The sequence below is a fragment of the Oryzias melastigma genome, linkage group LG6 (genome assembly GCF_002922805.2).
Source record: "Oryzias melastigma strain HK-1 linkage group LG6, ASM292280v2, whole genome shotgun sequence".
Classification (NCBI taxonomy): Eukaryota; Metazoa; Chordata; class Actinopteri; order Beloniformes; family Adrianichthyidae; genus Oryzias; species Oryzias melastigma.
In genome coordinates, this window is record NC_050517.1 from 7,645,206 (window position 1) to 7,664,768 (window position 19,563).

Sequence of the window (19,563 nt, forward strand, 5' to 3'; positions counted from 1 at the left end):
ATCCCCCCCATCACACCTACACACATCCAGAAGTCGTCTGTGTTTTGAGCATTCTCACCACGTTTGGGGTCACAGTCTGACCTAGCTGGTCAGGGAGTCCTCACTAAATTAAGAGACGACGTCTCCCGCTGTGTAACACTTTATTTATTCTAAGCTCTGCGGGTGACAGCAGTCTAATCCAGATTATATTTGACAGTCTGCAGAGGGAAGGCCCTAAAGGTCTGCACAGGTTCAGGTTCTGCTTCAGACCATCCTGTCCAGCTGAGAGAGGCTACAGATCCTGTAAGGATGCAGAACGTTTGGCTGAACCAGGCCCGTTCTGGAGAATGGGCTGAGTGAGTGGTACTAGTGAAATAGGAGAATGTTAATAACATCCAGTGTTACATGGATTCTCTAAAGGAGAAGTTCTAACTAAAATGTTCAGATCATTAACATTGTAATTATTGTTCTGCTTCTCCTGGAGGACGTTTCAGTTTGGACACTAGGTGGTGATCGCACTATAGCAATACACCTTACTCCAGAAGAAAAAAAAGTGAGGAAAAAAACTACGTTTTAGACCACAAACGGTTACTTTAAGAATATTTCCTTAAAAGAGTTTGGAAGATTCATAACTGTGAGTTTATAAAGATGTTCATTAAGTCAGCAATGTATTTTTAGGGGCATTAGCATTAGCTGTCCATCAAACGTTAGCATCAAGCTAGCTGATTTTAGCTTTATGTGCTAAATAGATTTATATTGATTATAAACCGATTATTGCTATATTAAGCTTTAATCGATTAAAATGATTAATCGATTTTATTAACCCAGCCCTATTTGATACCCTTTATATCATCTTCTGAGCAGACGTGTGTCCACATCAAATCTGGACCAAACCACCACAACTCTTGATATGAACAGAACTAGACCTCATCCCCTCTGTAAACATCCTCTGTGTCTGCTGCAGTGAGGCATACAGGAGGACCAGGTCGGTAGAATCAGACCCGATTCAGCTCCAGGAGAGATGGCTAAGAGAACCACGCTGGGATTTTGACTGTAATTCAGCCACATAATCCATAACCGCACAGCACATGAACTAGACACAGGACATGAAGTCTGAAGCTCTCACAGGATCCTACTGTTGACCACGCCCAGCAGAGATCACCTGCAGACTCAGCAGATCCTTCATGTTCTTTGGTGTTTGACCCTCTTGGTCCCTTAGTTCTCTGAACATTTCCTTTCAACTCTCTGACAGAAAACAGAAAAGAATAAATTCAGACTCAAGATCATCTGCTGGGTCAGGTTTTGCTTCAGGAAGTTTCTCTGTCGTCCACTTTGCCTTGAGCAGTTCGGCACAGAACCGTTCACATGTGAAGATACAAGCACGTGTGTGCTCGAGTGAGTGGACTGTTCAGGGTCATAGCAGACAAATATTCACACGTTCATGTAACATGAACATATCGAGTCAGAATCAAGAGGGTCTTTAAATGTTCTGATTCTGAATCATCTCAACCTCACACACATGCTGCTTCGTTCAGGGATCAGTTGACAGCTTAAACTATTTCAGCCGGGAGTTCTTCAAGAGGTTAATCCATGATTATTGTAATAACTGCTCAAAAGAGTATGTGTGTGTGTGTTTGTATACTCGGTCATCAGACAGAGATGCCAGCAACCAGGTGAGTCTTCTGCAGGTGAGCCTGTGACCTGAACAGACTATTTGCTTCTGTTTTGGAGTCCAGCTGTTCACAGTCTGATTGTGAGATCACCTGCAGAGTTTTCTACTCAGACATAATTAAACAAACTGTGCCGAGACCTGGAGAGGTGGTCCAGATCCTGGTTCAGAGGAGTCTGGCACCAAACGCTCTGCTGTGATTGGCAAACATGACATTTCTGTAACACTCTGTCCGAAATATGTCTCGACGTAGGACAACAAAGCAACCAAACTGCAGCCACTGTGGTTCTCAATCGTGAATACAAAATACACTTTTGGTTCCAAGTTTCCTTTTTTTCCTTCTTTTGTTTACTAGCGGGTTGTAAACAGATTACCAGCAGTAAATATTCAGATTAGCAAACAGGTTCAGTGTGAACATCTGATGAAGTGGATACTAAATCCGAGTCATGGCCTCCATGATCACACAGACCATGCTCGGGGATATGGAAAAAATTGTGTGTCACGGTATAAATTATCTTATATCACAATAACAATATATAACACAATATATGACAATAAAGTGTTTATCAGTTATTCTCTGAAAAATAATGTTATAACTTACTTTTCTGACTATTTTAAGTAACAGAATAATAACAACTGAGAAACAAACATTTTAGTGCAACAAAATAAATCAAATGAGAACAGATGTGGCTGATAGACAGCAGCATTCGTGTGTTCAAAAATCAAAGGTATTTCAACTAAACTTGTAAAAAAAATATTTTTATGAAAACGTTTTTTGAAGTGCACAACAGTTTCATAATTCTGAGTAGAAAAATATGTTTGCACAAAATTCAGCTGGAATTACATTAATTGTGTCAATTGTTGAAAAGTTACCAAAACAATATAAACAGAGGAGATAAAACATCAATGTTAAAGTTATTTTTTTTTTCAGAACTTGTGTCAGTAAAGTGAACTTCAGTCTTATTTTTGAGTGTAAAAAAAATGACTAGAAAACAGGAAGCTTCACTGACACTCTATTTTGAAGACTTGCTTACTTCCAGTGACAGAAGTGTGCACATGCAACACCTATGCAGTTGTCTCAGGCTATTTCTAATGATATATTTGGCGTAATAATTGATCAAATTAGGTTAAAAACATTATAACAATAGAAGAGAAATGGTACGATAGACACTTTTTTATCACCCACATGATATCCATCATCATATTGCCCAGCACTAGATCACAACAAACACTTTTTAAGCTTTTGCAGTTTTTTTTTTTTTCCCATCATTCTGGAACAGCGGTCTGCAACCTGCAGCTCCAGATCCACATGTGGATCTTTTATCTCTCCATGGTGGCTTCTTGGCCAAACAGAAAATAAATCATGGAGACGGCTGACCCAGTTATGTCGACCATCAGAGTCAGTAGCTCCACCTAACCAAGACTACCTAAAGAAAACAAATAAGCAAAGCCTGCAAACTAAGACTACCAACCCCAAACTAAAATGACAAAACCCAGCAGTGTAAGACTGCTGAAGACAAAGAAAGGTTTAATTACTTTACCTTTTATGTATACATTTCTGTTTCTTTTTTATAGTATTGTGATCTGGACTTCGAGTTCGTAATAGTAAACTATTCTATTCTATGCAGCTCCTTCTAGGTTTTGATCAGTAAAAAAACGAGCCCAAATAGCTCTTTTACTGTTAAAGGTTGCTGACCCCTGTTCTGTCAGTTTCAAGGGCCAAAAATCTCATCACATATCCAACCCCCCACCAACAGAAGTTCATCCCAAAGTAGGTTCAAGACTAGTGTGTTAAAAAAATCCAAACAAAGAGAGTCCTGTGTCACCGAATCTGGGTACTGGAGTACAAACTGATCTGGTCTGCCACACCGCAGTGGAGAAAAAAGCTGAAAAACTCTCCAGAGTTTAAATTTCAACCAGCAGTGAAGTTCTGGCATGTTAGTCCCGTCCATTTAGACTCAAGTCTAAATCCATGAAAGTGTGCAGAGTCCTGGATCTGGATCTGTACTGTACACAGTGGAGTCATATTTTCAGTTCTTAGTAAAGTAGGTTTCAGAACCATGAAGTATGCTCCACAAATGAAGCACTACTAGAAGAGACACTCTGGACAGAGAATGCCTGATGTCACCTGAAGGATTCTGAACCGCAGAAGTGAATCCTCAAACGGGACAGGCAGGTTGATCAAAGGGGTGAGTGGGTAGTTGGGCAGGACCAATTAAAGTCAGAAAAGGTTCTGACAGTCACACGGTGAAACATCCAATCCGAGTCAGGTGGAGAAAGCAGGAATATAGTGAAGGATAAGAAGATATCTTCATCACATTTTAGGGACCTGCTCTCCTCCTATTCCTTCCACCTCCTTGGTTGCCAAAACATGTTCCTTTGGACCAAAACACAATTATTGAAAAATAATGACACCAACAGGGAGATGTTTGTTGAGCAGCACACACAGGAGCCGCGTGGCAGCAGCTACAAAGGAAACAGCTGCACGGCTGACATGATCTGAACAGCGACGAAGAGCAAACAGTCGTGTTAGCCTAACCTTCACCCGCCTCTACCTCACTGCTAACATGATGTCAAAGAAGGCCACGCCCCTCTCAGGGATAAATGCAAACAAACACCACAACACTGTGGCGTTCAGATGCTTCATGTGCAGCCCAAACGGACTAAATATTCTGCAAAAATGATCCACTTCTTCTCCAAACCAGTTTTGTCTTGACTCACGGTGAAAATGATTCAAATCTCTTTCTGTGTGGAGTTTGTACGTTCTCCTCGTGCATGTGTGGGGTTTCTCCTGATTCCTACTATAGTCCAAAAACAGGCTTCATAAGACAGTATGTGGGTGAGATTCTGCAGCAGACTAGTGACATGTGTACCCCGCTTTTCCCCTAACAGTAGGTAGAATAGGCTCCAGCAACCCCATGACTGAAATGTTTTCAGCAGGTTCTGAAAATGGATGGACGGATGGAATGAAAGGCTGAGCCTTCAGCCGTCAGGTTCAGACATGATACCTGTGGCAGCTGATTCACAGTCAACAAACCAACACAAAAATATTTTTTTAATGTAAAATTGATATTTTTAATCAGATAACAGAAAAAATACAATAAGAATTGCTACAAGAAGCATATAGAGAAAATGCTAAAGTTCAGTGCTCTAGCTGATTCTCAAAGGAATCTACAAGGCACACATGACATGGTTTTCCCTTAATTTACAGATTAAATTCAATAGAAGTCACATCAACTTGAAATATTCAGAAAACTAAGATTTAGAACGAAGGTATTGGAGAGTCTGTTTCAGTGTACGGTCCGGACATATGGAATAAACTAGATAAAGAAACTAAGAATACAAAAACAATCACTGCCTTTAAGAGTATTTTTAAAGGTCAGATGTTAACTAAATTTTAAAGATAATATGTAAACAAGTCTTTCATAAAACTTTAAGTAGTTAATGCCACTGAACCTTGTTTAGGTACATTTGAATAAATGAGGGTTTGTTTAGATAATTGTTAATCTATTTATGTTTATTTGATCTTTTAAAATATAGGCTAGGATTAATATGTATGAAAAGATCATTTTCTTTGTTTGATGCACTTTTATTTACTTTTGCTGATTTAGCGATAGTGGCAACTAATGCTTACTTCTTTCTGCTCCTTTTCATTGATTAACTGTTATAATTTCCTTTTGTATTATTTTGATGTTATATATTGTTATTAAATGAAATAAAATAAAAAAATGCATGTTTTTTTAAGGAAGTTTCAATCGAATAAAGGAGGAAATTCCTTCTTTTTCTGAGGATCCTCTGAACAGTTCAGCCGACAGACAGCTCGAACAGAGAAGAGTCTTTGAAGATGAATTCATGAATCTTTTAAGGACCTTTTCATTTTGTTGCTCTTCTGGTTGTTTGCAGCCCTGTTGGGTTAATCGGAGGCGGTTTGGTCATTCAGTCTTCCTCTGACCGTTTTCACTGCGTCTGGACACTCTGACGCTACAGTTTCTGCTGTGAGGACTTGTGTTTGACTGTTTAGTGTGACACTTCAGGTTGTTTTGACTTTGCTGATATTTTTCCAGCCTGTTCATCTCATAAACCTTCAGGAAATTATTCTTTATTTAAATATAAAAATGTCTTTTGTTGGTACACAGCCCGGTGTTTTGAGGCCGTCTTCTGAAGTGGACTGTGAACCAAAAGAGAGAAGATTTAATCTGAATCCTGAGTAGGATTAACAAATGTTCAAAGCCACAGGTTTCTCGTGTCCCTGTCAACATTCTTCGTATCGTTTCAGCCCTTCATGAACGGATCAGATCCATGGCATATTCCTCAGTACATTGCAGACACTGATGTGGTTCTTTCTGGTCCACTTTAGGTTCCATCGTGGACTCTTCTGCGTTTGGGTTCTCTGTGTATGTGAGACACCTCAATGGGGGGGTGAAGTCAGAAACCTCTGAATGGGGTGGTGGAGGCAGCAGTGAGACCGATTTCCTGACATCATCTGAGAGAAAGTTTTCCACAAATGAAGAAGGAGCTGAAAAGAAAGGAGGGCTGAACAGAAACAGTGAAGGAGGTTTTCTGAGAAGCTCAGGTCTGTGAGGGGGGGGGCATGCTTACGCTCTACTGGAAAGATTGAATGAAAAGAAAAGAGTCTGAGGAACTCCTGCTCGGTGCCGAACTGGAAGGAGAAGAGCACAAACGTGTCAGTGTGTGCATGCGTGTGTGTTTGTGTGTGTTCGGCAGAGAGCGGCGTGCTCGCCACTCCGGTCTGTGGGAGCCTGCATCCTCCACCGGACGCTGAATAAGAGGATTAGCCGAGCCCTGGGAGAGCCGGGACATCCACAGGGTTTTGGGTGAGAACTGGTGCCCACGCCAGAATGTGTAACCAACCCCCCCACACTAATGCCAAGAGAGGACGGAGGTCTGAGCGGGGTGGGGGCGGAGTGTGTGATGGAAGGATAAAGCAGGTTAATCTGAAGACAGTTGGACTTTTATTTCATTGCCCCCACCGCCCTCCTCCACCCTGTAGTTTTTAATCTCCTGACTTACTTAAAAAAATTAAACAGTTGAAGAAATCCGGCACAAACAAAGTGAGAGCATGGCGTCCTCCATCGCGGTGAAGTCCTACCACCATGTGAACTGAAACGTGACGCCCCCTCCTGTTGGTCCCTCTCATTCTCACATCATTCCTGATCAAATCAGGGAGAGCTCAGTTTAAAAACAACCACACAGACCTTTTTCTGCAGGAAGCATCTTAAACCTGAACTCTTCCCATCCAACTAACTCAGGAGAACAAACCGTACAAACGGGGAGGGGCGTCCACCGACCCATCAGAGACCCTCATCTTCCCTGTCCTGAAGAATCGTTCACCTTCAGATTAAAACGATTTCTAAAATAGGCTCTCATTGACATCTACTCTATCGTTAACCAGAGTTAAATAAACCTGTCGTGACAATCAAAATGAAATAATTTTCATTTTTGGACGGAGTGCTCTGCTGAAACAGAGTTTTTTAAGATCTATAAGAGACACAATGCACACAAAGAACAGCAACATTTTCAAATAAAAGAAGAACGTTTTAAAAAACGATTCCTCTCTGGTCTTCTTTTTGGTCTATTGTTGGTGTTGGTTAAATTACTTTAAAGAGTAAGTGATTAGTTTACTTTAGTCACTGAATTAAATTGTAATAAAATGACTTTACTTATTTAAAAAGTAATTAACTATTCTTTTTACTATACTTTTTCCCTCTCACATACAAATCCTCAAAGAAATAAAGAAAACACAAAAGAGATGTCCTTATAAATTCCACAAAAATAAAAACAAAGGCTCCTCAACAAGCAGGTATACAGTGTATAGTAACCCACATAGTGTGCAGGCAGGTTTCTCTTTGACACTTGGGCAGTGGAAAGCATTTAAATAATCAGATAAAATAGAACAAAAGTGCAAAACAATAAGCTCAAAAAGTTATATTGATAAAACAAAACACACCACAAACATTACATAGAAGACAACAAATTGAGAGAAAGAGAGAAAACTACTTCACTGTATATTAAAAACCAAATTTAAAAAGTGGGTTTTAAGAGAGAACTTATTAGTTAAAGCACATTCATTCCATTTTTTCTTTTACTGAAAAAATATTTTGTTGTGGAAACCAGACAATATTGACTGTTCCATTAATAAGTAAATATTTTGTAATTTACCAAAAGAAAAGCAGCATGAATTTCTGAGTAAAAGCAACTTGTATTTGACATACAGTTGCTGTGCTTAATGGTGGGATCATTAAATAAAAACGGTCAAAAACCATTTCAACCAAGAGCAGAACCCTATAAGACTAAACGACAAAAAGTCAACAAGTCTGAATTCCTTCAGCTCAGAACGTCATCCGCTAAAGCAAATGTTTTAACAAGGGCCAGGAATCAATTAAAAAAATTTGACTAATTAATCGCAAATCTGGAAAAAATTATCGCATAAAAACATTTTTTAGCTACAATATTTGACAGACACTTTTTATCTGCAGATAATCACAATATGAAACCACATACAAAATTCTACATTTGGAATGTTTTTTGTAATCCTCAGGAACTTAGGGCCTAAAACTTCTGTACTTTTAATTTGAAAAACTATAAAAACTATATACTACAAAATAAATGATTTGGTATAATTTCTTGTGTTCTTTTGCATTAACCGGATCTGAGCGTCCTGGCACAGGTGCTGCCCCCAAAGAGAGCTTGTTTTCCACTAACTCTTCTAACCGGATTTAACTCACAGCTAAGTCTCCTTAAATGGTCTCAACACCAACAGTTGTGGATTTTAACAACATCAATAAGTTCCAGCTATAGTCAAACACATCAAACAAGAGTTCATCCTTAACTTCTACTATGACCCTTTCATCACACACAGTAAAAAACATGAAGCCTTTGCTTTCCAATAGAAATGTTTCTAAAGCTAAGATGTTTACCAAAAGCAATAATTGCTGCAGGCAGACAGCACGGCCCTGAATCTCCTTGAGGAATCAAACCCTCAATCAGATCCGGTTGATGGGCTGACCCGACCTCATGCAGGCCGAGCTTTTTCAAGGCTGGAGGGTAGAGGCGATGAACGATTGGATTGACCATCCAGTTTCCATCATCAGAGTCTCTGGGCTGCAGCCAACACCCCCCTCACACACATACACTACCCCCCAGGCACAGAAACGTCATGGGTCAACATTCAAACCTCACCGCTGCACACTGAGCTCTGTCGCTCACCGGACACACTGTTGTCATACGAGCAGATGCTGAGGATGGATGCAGCAGCAGAATGTTTGGTCTCCTTGATTGAAGAATGAGTTCAATACGCTGAATTTAGCTGCTGAAGATGCTAGTGCTGATTAACATAATTACGAATAACAAAAAGTCAGGAATATTATTCCAGAATAAATCAACTTAAACCTTAAATAACTAATAAATAATATTTTACTCTCCATGAAAATATATTTAGAAATAAGCACAAGATAACATCGGACCGTTAATAACAATAAAATAAAATGATCTGGAGGACCGGATAGAATTACCCAGAGGGCCGTGCCTTAACTTTGACACATGTGACTCAAGGCTTTATAGCATCTGTGAGGAATCCGTGTCATCTTCATGTTGGGCTGGGGGGGTCTATACTTTCACGGCAGGAAGTTGCCCTCCTCACAGGAAACGGATGCAGTCTAGGTCATAAAGTCCTCCCCTGACAGGAACTGAGCTGCAGTTTCTGGTCTTACCCAGGGTTGGCTGGGGGGCTCTCCAGCCAGCAACCAGACTCTTTTATGCGGTAGGTGCATGCTATTGTAACCCCCATCCATTTACCTTCACGGGGGTCTGGACAGACTCTGTCAGGGCGAGTCTTGTGTGTTCAATCACAAAGGGATGATTAATGGACCTGAACCCTGAAGCCGTGAAGCTGAAGAGACGTTTTGCAGTCGGAGCTGCTGGAGTTCTACAGACTGATGAGCCCGCCCAAACCCCGCCCTCCTGGACCCACAGCAGCTTTGGATCCTGTCTGATGACGAGGACGACCATGCTAAGATGAAATGATGCTGAAGAGCACAGACTACTGTTTTAGAGGAAAACAGGGATCATAATCATTAGAGGAGCAGGAATGTTCGGGCAGATTTACTACTTGAGGACTCCTCACATGCTGAACAGACTCCTGAAGAGCAGAGCAGCGGATGATCCCAGCTGTGGAGCATCTGCAGGAACTAAAGGCATCAGGATGTCCAATCTGGAGCTAAAAAGGCCCCATCACTGCAGGCTGGAACTCAGACTCTGATTACTCCGATTTCAGCCTGAAGCTCAGACCCACGCTCTGCCTCCAACCTTCATTTAGATGAAGGATAGGTGTGTGTACGTATGTTTGTGTGTGCAGGTGGGGGGTTCACCTTTGGGACCACAAATCATTTTAACTAAAAACACCTTCCTGGGCTCCCCACACTTGTGCATGCACACATCCACACTAACATAGAAGAAATTATCTGCAAAGTTCTAATTAGAACAGCCTCAAAACATGAGGGAAAATTCTTGATAAAATGTGAGCAAAAAAGAAAAAAATGCATTAACAAGGTGAAATATTTGAAACAAACTTTCTAAAACCTTGTGACAAAAGAGGGAATTTGGGTGTCTTTGACCTGATGTGACCCCTTACAGTTGAAGTAAACTCCTGTTTCTATTCATAATGGTTCTGTGGGATTTCATTTACTGATATTTTAATTCTTTCTTTGGCTAGACCACATTTATTTGACTTTCTTTTCCTGCAGCTGCTCAGTGAGTTCAGGTGAATGCTGCAGTTTGTTCAACAACAGATGAAGGAGGTTAAACATGAAACACATCAGCACGTGCGTGTGTTTCATTCAGACAAAATATGAAAAAATTAGGTGACTATGGAAGGCTTTCTGATCGTCTTTGGTCCCAATCTGCTGGATTCAAGTCCAGTCATCTGCTGCAGCTCATCAGCCTCCGGGTTAGCAGGTTACTGGGTTACGGCTCATTGCCAGATGTTTGTGTCTTTATGTCATCGAGATTTCTCACAGACCCCCCCACCACCACCACCCGGACATTTCTTCTTTCTCAGACTCTGTCGACAGTTGTGGTGAAAATCCCAGTAAATCAGCGTTCAGTTTCAGAGATAACCGTGGGAGAAAAGGCTCAGCCATAGCACTGCAGAGCTGTGGAAGGCTCAGCCATAGCACTGCAGAGCTGTGGGACTGATGCCATACGGATCATTTTCATCTGTAAATGTCGGGTGTACAAAACTCAAAAACCAAACTGACTGAGTGAACCCTTGGCCTTTGCTGAACTCACGTGCACCGATTTTTTTCTCCAAATCAATCATGGAGGGGGGCACCCCCTTCTATCTAGAGCCAAATGACAGCTTCAAGCAGTCGCCTGTAAAGAGTCCTTCACTCGCCCTCTGTCCCCCCAGCAGCACGCCCACCCCACCGTGTCAGGGCTCCATCACCTGCAGGGGGGGGCGGTGCCTCACAGCCGCTCGCCTGCAGCTGAACTCTAATTGCTTTTCCACCTGATGAAGAGACGTGCTGCTTCAGCGCGAGCATCATCAGAGCAAACACAGCTCATTAACTGGCACAGATTTACTGATGGTGCCTGAGGTGAAGTGATTTGGTGGTGGGGGGGTGCAATGACTATTTTGAGGGATGACCCAGTTGAAAATAGCAGTAGGAGGTGGGACAGAAGGATGTTATGGATTTTGTTCTGCCTTTTTTTTGACCTTGACACACTTCAGCTGGAGTCTCCCTGTGGTGCTGCTAACTAACAGCAGCTGACACCCCTCCAAACACACACACACACATCTGAATATAAAATATGGGACAATGTGGAAGAAGTCTGTTTGTTAGGTCTCAGATCAAAAGCTTTTTTGCTGAAACATAAGCCATTAGTTTGAATCTCGATCGTTGTTGCTGTTTATATCGAAGTTGTCGTCTGGTCCTGTTATCTCACTTATTTTAACATTTATTCCATCTCTCTTTTCTTTCGTCTCTCTTTGTTACTGACGAGTTCCAGTCGTGCACTGCTTCAAAACCTCTGTTTTGGGTGTCCCCTTTTCTGCCTCATCACTGATTCCATCCCTCAATCCCTTCAGGCTCCTTCAGGGTGAAGGAGAGTCGGCGTCGTAGTGCTGAATGCATCTAACATTTGTTTTTTTGCTTTCAGGGAATCACAGAGACGTCATCATCTCATATCAGCTGTCTGTTGCATCATCTATGATCTGCAGAACCACAGATAAATCTCTCTAACAAACTTTATCCAGGCAGCTTTGATTCACCAACAGCCTCGTTCAGTGGATAGCTATCATTCCGTTAGCTTTAAAGAGGCCGTATTATGATTTTCTTAAGCCTTTCAGAGTGAACTAAATCCATATATATGATCAAATATTAACTTTGAAACACTAAAAAACAAATTATTTATGAAATATTTGTTATTTTTTGTGAGTTTTTTTCCTACCCCGAAGTAAAACGACTCTTTTCCTGAAGCTCCGCCTGCTTGTAGGTGTCGCCCATTTCATAACATCATCCTAGAGTCGGCTTTGGCGGCGTGTCTCCCACGAAAATAAACAACATCCAAACTTTGTCAAAGATGGATGCAAATACCGCATATCTGCCTTTAGTAGGCCCGGCTATGGATCCACTGTTTCACAACACGTACATGCTGTCTGCACGCCTGTGCCCGACCGGGGGAGGGGGGTCTTACAGGAGCCCCACATCTAAAGCAACTAACATCAGTTATCTGAAGCTCCCTGTTCCACTCTAGAACATTTGGACCTTTGAACCTAAAATGTTCGGACTTTTCTGATTTATAAGCTTTATAGATGAAAGATTTCTGAGCGGCCACAAAGCTGAATGGTGCTTCTGACATCCTGCTGCCACGGTGATCCAGACAGAATTAAAGCAGATCCATCTGTCTGCACTCCACAATGAGATGTTGAGAAAGCTGAGGGATCCAGTCAGGGATCCCCCCCCAGGAACCTGGCAGTCTTCTTCTCACTTTTACCTCCACACGTTCTGACACAGCTCAAACGGGCATGGCAGATCAGTTTTGTGGACTTTTTGCGGCTCCTTCTGCACGGCTCCAGAGCGATCTGGATGAGAGGATGAGCAGAACACATGAAGATGTTCTGCTGAGGCTCCGGCACGCATCTGTGCACGCCGACCCCCAGCAGAGTCCGTGCATTCACCGCCACAAACCAGAGAGCGGCAGGCCTTCCACTGAGGAAAACTATTCTGCTGTGAGCCAGGAAGTGCTGCGAATCAGAGATGGAGGGGGACCACACAGCCACAGGGAGAAAAACGAGGCAGAAAAGTGGGGGTCAAATAAAATGGCTCTCCACCAGCTGCTCAACAGGGGTCTCACTTGTTTTCAGCAGTTCTGGGCCGTCCTTCTGTCAGGGGGGCTGTAGGCCACCCGGATCTGCCCCGTCAGCCATTACAGGAATGGTCTGCATCACAGGGTAGGGGGGGCAACAGAGGTGATAGAACGCCTGGCAGACAGCAGCAGCACTGCCATGATTGGCTGATTAAAAACAAGCCCAAGTCCCAATTCCCACCCCTAAAACCCTCCTGTTCAGAGCAAAAAAAAGAGAGGGGGGACAACAGGGAAGATTAAAATCCTTCAGGGATGGGGGGGCATGAAAGCATGAGGCCGTAGAACACAAGCAATGTGTGAGAGAAAAAAACGTGAAGAAACAGAGAAAGAAGGAGAAACTCTGAGCCGAAAAGGACAAAGAAACGTCCCTGAGGGAACAAGGAAATTATGCCAATGTGCCAGTCAGTGACCCCCCCCAATCGCATGAGACTCTGAGCTACCACAGTCCAGAATCTGATCAACAACCAAGAGTTATGCCCCAATGTCCAACAACAAAAACTGAAACACACTGAGTAGTCCGCCTGTTGAAATGAAGTGAGATGGACTTTACTGACTGAATTACAGTCAGAGGTACAGACAATGGTAAATGGTAGATGGTGTATACTTATATAGCACTTTTCTATCTTCCTTAAAGGCCCGAAGAGCTTTACAGTCAAAGACCCATTCACACACATATTCTGACACTGCTGGCGGTTCCACTGGTGCCAACCTTCCACCAGAAGCAAGGTGGGGTTCAGTGTCTTGCCCAAGGACACTTCGACACTTGGGCGAGCAAGGCGGGAATCAAACCTGCAATCTTTCACTCAGGAGTCAAAACCGCTGCACCATGGCTACACAATCATAGAAGAGACTGGCTAAAGAACGGTGAGGACTGTCTGTTTATATGGTGCATTTGAGTACCAACAACCATGAAACACTGGTGATGTATAATCTGCACTGAGTATGGCGAGCAATAGTGACCACAATAAGTCAGTAAAAAAAAAAGTAACACAAATAATGTTTTTGCATTCATTTTTAAACAAGAATGTGTTTTATCCACCTTTTGTGTTGTCCCATAAAAAACTGGATTAGTTTTCTCTATTAGAATGCATGTAAAAAGTGCCATTCTATCTCTCAGACTCTGAACCCATCGCTCAGTGTTTTTGTGTTAAAAGTTTTCATAATCATGTGCGCTTAGCTGGTGTCAGCATTTCAGACTCTATATGAGGCCTTTTTTCAGAATTAACTTGGTTAAAATCCTGCAGCTGTAAAGAACTGCTGGTGTAGGACTATGTCTCTCTGCTGGCCTGGGAACGTCTCGGGGTCCCCCCAGAGGAGCTGGAGGAAGTGGCCGGGGAGAGGGGAGTCGGGGCATCTTTGCTTAGACTGCTGCCCCAACTACCCGGTCCCGGATGAACAAAACAAGACGGATGGATGAAAACAAAATACTCAATTCTCACAGTAATAGCAGTTCATATTAACAACTTAATGACTATGCCTTCCAAACCTATCTTTTTTGTACGTTTTGTTGATTTTTTTACTTTAAAATATAACATCAAGCTATTTTTCACCCTATGCCATACTTAGGAGGAGTCAGAGCTCTGTCTCCCTCTCTGGTCACTGACAGGAGTAGTCTCCAGAGTACTAACTCACCTGACCTCATTCAGACAATCACCCACCTGCTTCTGAAGCAGCACACACAGCCTCACTCAGTGCGAAGTAGTGTTTGTGCCACCTTGCCTGCATTACTGAGCGTTTCTATCTGGCTCTGATCTTCTGTTTCTGTCCCTGCTTAATCTCTGATTGCCTGCCGCCTGCCCTGACCCTCGCCAGGACTCTGACACCCCCAGTCTCTTCTTGGACAATCCCATGATCATGACTCACCTCTGCCTTTCTGACTCTGATCTAGCTTTGTGGACTTTTAGCTGTGCCTAGTTCCTGTCTGAACTATTAACCTGCTGCAAGTGAGACCAGCTGCCTGCTCGTTTGTGACAGAAGGTGTAATTTTAAAGTTGTACGTACAAATTAATCATGCCAACTGTGCACACAGATGACTGAAAAGTTTATATTTAAAGAAATGTACAACAACAAAAGGAGATTGGTGTATACAGGAGTTAAACAATTTGTATATTCTTGGATTTTCAACATTCTATGAAGAGAAAAGAAGCTTTTTTATTGTAACAGCATGTTGGTCTGAAAAAGGTTTGATGACAAGGTCAATAACTCATCCTAATGTTTGTTAATATCAATTAAATAAACTAAGAAACAAAATATTAAAAACATTCAGCAGAAGTCACAAAAAATAGACATTACCAAAACATACTTCCGTCAGAGTTCTGTCTCCCCCTCACTGGCGGGAGCAGTCTCCAGTGTACTGAATTCACTACATCTCACAGCTGGACCTGATCTTCTGTTTCTGACCCTGCTCTATCTCTGTTTGCCTGCCGCCTGCCCTGACCCTGACTATGCTCCTCTCCTATTTGATGCTCCCCTGCTTGCTCCATGTGGAACCAGCTGTCTGCCCGTTTGTGACAACTGCTTCCTAGCTGGATGTCAACACCTGTCTTCCAAATAAAAACTGGTTTTAACTGCTATATCTTCTACCTTTAGCTAAGTTTAGTGAAGAGTTTTGGTTTTTTGTTAATTTTTCCCTTTTAAAGAGCATATTAGAATGCAATAGAATGTTTTTGGCTCAGTAGAACATTTTTTTTTCTTGGCACAGCTAATGCTGGGTTTAAATGACCTTATAATCTACATTAAAGTCTTGTTCTTGATGACTATCTCACAGCTTTTTTAAGTTGTTTTTGTCCTGACACATTTGGTCCTTTTTGCTTGCCCTACTGTGAGTGAATACCCCCTCTATCACGCCAGGCTCTCACAGCTAAAGCTGCACTGGGACAGCGTCGTCTCCTCTCTGCCTCTTCCAGGACGAATCGCAGTGAGATCCTCGTCACGCTCAATTGTCCCTTTACCACCATATCAAAAGCATACGACACCCTTCTACTCTTCTGCCCCCACCCTTCCGCTTCAAACACCCCATCCAGCCTCCCGCCTTTCTATACTCACCCTTTTCCTACTGTTACTAAACAAATCTCCTCTCTGACACAATAATTTATCGTCCCGGCCGAGGAGGCAGAGCAGGACAGGTTGGCCTCCTCAGCTGACCCCCACCAAAGTCCAGGCAGCTTGTTTCCCCCTGTCCCTCTGGCCTCCATTCAGCCAGTCACAGAGCAAAGAAAAACAGAGGCGACAGAAGGACTTAGACTGGTGCCCCCATGTACGCCTGAGTGAACGCTGCTGAGCCTAATACCCTCTAATCTGGTCATCAAATACCCCCCTGCCTTTTTCTAAGTCAGTCTACCAGTGAGACCAGAAGGGACGTCTGCCCATAGATACAGGGAAGGGATGCAGGACAGAAAGAGGAGGCAGAGACATGAATGTGGATCAGAAGAAGTAGGAGAAAGCTTCCAAAGAGCAATTATTTTAAAATCTAGAACAAACCGGATTTTAAACCGTTCTCTTTAAAATACCTAAAAACCATGCAGAACTGGCCTGTACCGAGTCAAAGCATATTTATGTTTGGTGAATTTAGATGGACAGAGCATCATCTGGCATCATCACACTTCATTTTCTGAACAAATGAGATTAGACCGCTTGCTGTCAGTCAGCCAGCCGATCCGTGTTTTCTGAAACTGCACAAAGATCCAGGATCATCCTGAAGCAGGACTTCCTCCTCTGAGACCCGGCTTTTGTCTGTGGAAGAAGACATCTTCATTTTCTGTTGCTCCTGGTGCTTCCCTTCACAAAGAACTTCAAAAAACGCTGCTTGTCTTCACCAATCTTTTTATTTTTTTTACCTCATTGTCTAATCTTAAAATCTGCACCACCTTTTTTCTAACCTAAAAAAAGCAGCAAAATCACAAAACATAACATCAAACGATCAAATAAATGAGGCATTTATCTCATTTGTTTTCCCTGACACAACTTTCAAACATCAAATGTCAGCTTGTTGACTCCCCATTACACCACAAGAACCTGCTGGACCCAGTTGGCCCAAACTATTCAGCCTTTCTGGACAAATTGTGAACAAATGTCTCCTCCTTCACCATCTTCACGTCACCACCCTCCGGTCTGGTAGCTTCTTTGTCCTCTTCCTCCCATCCCCTCAGGTGGGAGCAGGAGCCATTAGGGCGGTTCATCGTCTTTTTACACACCTCAGCTGTTCCATTTCCATGAGGGCAGAACAAAGACGATGGGATCCGCCAAACCTGCCAGGATAAGGTGGCAGTGACAAATCCTGGCGTGCCTCCACTGACACCCCCCTTCTTCAGACCCCTGCGAGGACTGAATCTGTGCTAGAGGACAACAGCCTCAGAGCTGTCAGGTTCCTCGCTCCCCCAGCTGCAGCTGTACCCTCAGGCCTTTTAATGTGATGAAGTCAGCGCACATTTTATTCAGACTGATAGAAACCTCACGCTCAGTGCTGCCATAAACGGTTATTTTAATAGTCGACGAATCGCCGATTATTTTTTCTGATTTGTCGACTTTAGTCGATTTAAAGCACACATCTTAATCATCGTTAGTTTTAAACTAACTAAAAATAGAGACAATTAGGATGAAAGTTTATTAAAAGCTGCAGAGTTTCTGTTCTTTAATTTACAGTAACACGATCATTCCAGTAGATTCTGAAGGAGAAAAGCGTCTAAGAATGATCGTGTTAACGGTTGAAATGTTACTATATTGTAAAGATTTAGTGTTTATCGTGATGGGGTTAAAGACTTTTTTTGTTGTTTTTGTCTTTTATTGCTTTTATTGGTCTAGTTGTTTAATTTTAACCCTTTACACCTTTTTAAATATCTATCTATATCAAATAAGTTTGACATCTCAAACAAAGGAACTATTTTTCACAAAAGATAAAATTTTGTAGAGGAGCAAAACTCTGTAGTTTTACTGAGTGGGAGCCATGACGACACTGAAAGATGCTGAGCTTTCCAGAGCCCGCAGCATCAGGACCGCCAGCCAGAGCCTCTCTGGACTTGAAAGGACTCTTTTATCCATGTTATAGATACAAACTCAACAACTTTCCTCGTGTTTGAAGGAAAATTGAAGAACTGAAAGTTCTTTAACAGATGCCTGTAAACGTCCTCAGAGGTTTGAGAGGAAGCACTCCTCACTTTACTCTGGTTAAGCTCCAGGGAGCCCCCCCACACACACGTTCACCCTGTCAGTGTGAGCCCCCACAAGCTCATTTGTTAACAGGTAGTTAATGGGAGCTTAACCTGGTGGAGTTATCCATTCTGTGAGGACGTGTCAGCCGGAATCAGGGTTTACACACACCGGTGTGGTGCCAAGGAAAGTTCCCCCTGCCAGAATTTGTATCCCCAAGTCTCAGGCATTTGTTTTGTAACGCTCCTATTTTATCCCCAAAAGCGTAAAAAGAAGGTGGATGACTACGATACTCTATTCTGAGGCTTTGGGGAGTTCTTTTGGTCAACAACGACAGTTTCTCATGTTAAGAAATTTAAAAAATTACACTTGTTTAACTAATTTACAATAAAACTCGCAATTTATGAAAGTAACTTTGTGAGGGAAGCATGTAACAGAAAATGATTAAATAATTGTTGTTTCCACTGCAAACACAGATTTTGGCAGACTGGATCAGGGGCAGCCTGTCAGATTCTGTGCCCCCTGTCATATATAGAATATGAGGGGAAAAAAATAATTCAAACATGACAGTAAACTCCCAAAAGCCCCAGAATAAAGTATCACCCGCTTACTATGTATGCTTTGGGGGGAAAAATATGAGTGTTACCAAACAAATCAATGATCCCAGAGACAGGGGATACAAATTCTGGTAGGGGGGACTTACCTTGGCACAACTTTTTTTCACCTAATGGTGGATGTTTTTTCTAAACCTGCAGAGAATCCTAAGAGTAATATGTTGGCGGACTAAACACAACTTCTCTCACACAAACGTCCCCTTCTAACAAAATGTTCCCTTTCGACTGCCATCGTCACTGCGCTCTTTGGATGGACTAGTTCTCCAAACCAGTGGAGGAATTTTCATCCAAAAAATCTTGCCTTTGCTGCGGCTGAAGGGTCATTTGTTACAAATAAACCTGAATGTTGGTCATCACAGTCAGAAAGTGAATCTCTGATCCAGACAGACTTCACTTCTTTGGAGATTCCAGCGCTCCATCCACCAGGCCGATGCGTCAAAAATCGGCTGTAAACCAATTTATTTCAGTGATATCAGGTGATGATGTGATTCACTCAGAGAGAGACGCGGATTACAGCGGGGACAAACTCTTCCCTGATACCTGCGCGCAGAGCTGCGCACCAGAACACCACAAGCGCACAGCAGACGGACGCTCACAAAAGATAAGTGAACAAAGGCGCGCGCACGGCCCGTGACGCACCAGAAGTTCAGGAAATAAAATCTTTCTCAAGAAGATTTTGAACTTGTACATAAATCAAACATTTGAATTCTCCAGTTTAGCCGCTGCGCCATTACTTTGCGTGTAGTCTGGAGGTTGGGGACCGAGGCGCCG

At 42.5% G+C, this 19,563-nt stretch overlaps 1 protein-coding gene across 3 annotated transcripts in view; it reads right to left on the bottom strand.

The window, feature by feature from the left end:
* The window catches only part of LOC112141155 (protein tyrosine phosphatase receptor type Z1), a 64,868-nt gene that overhangs the window by 44,501 nt on the left and 804 nt on the right, over nucleotides 1-19,563 (bottom strand). The window lies entirely within an intron of this gene.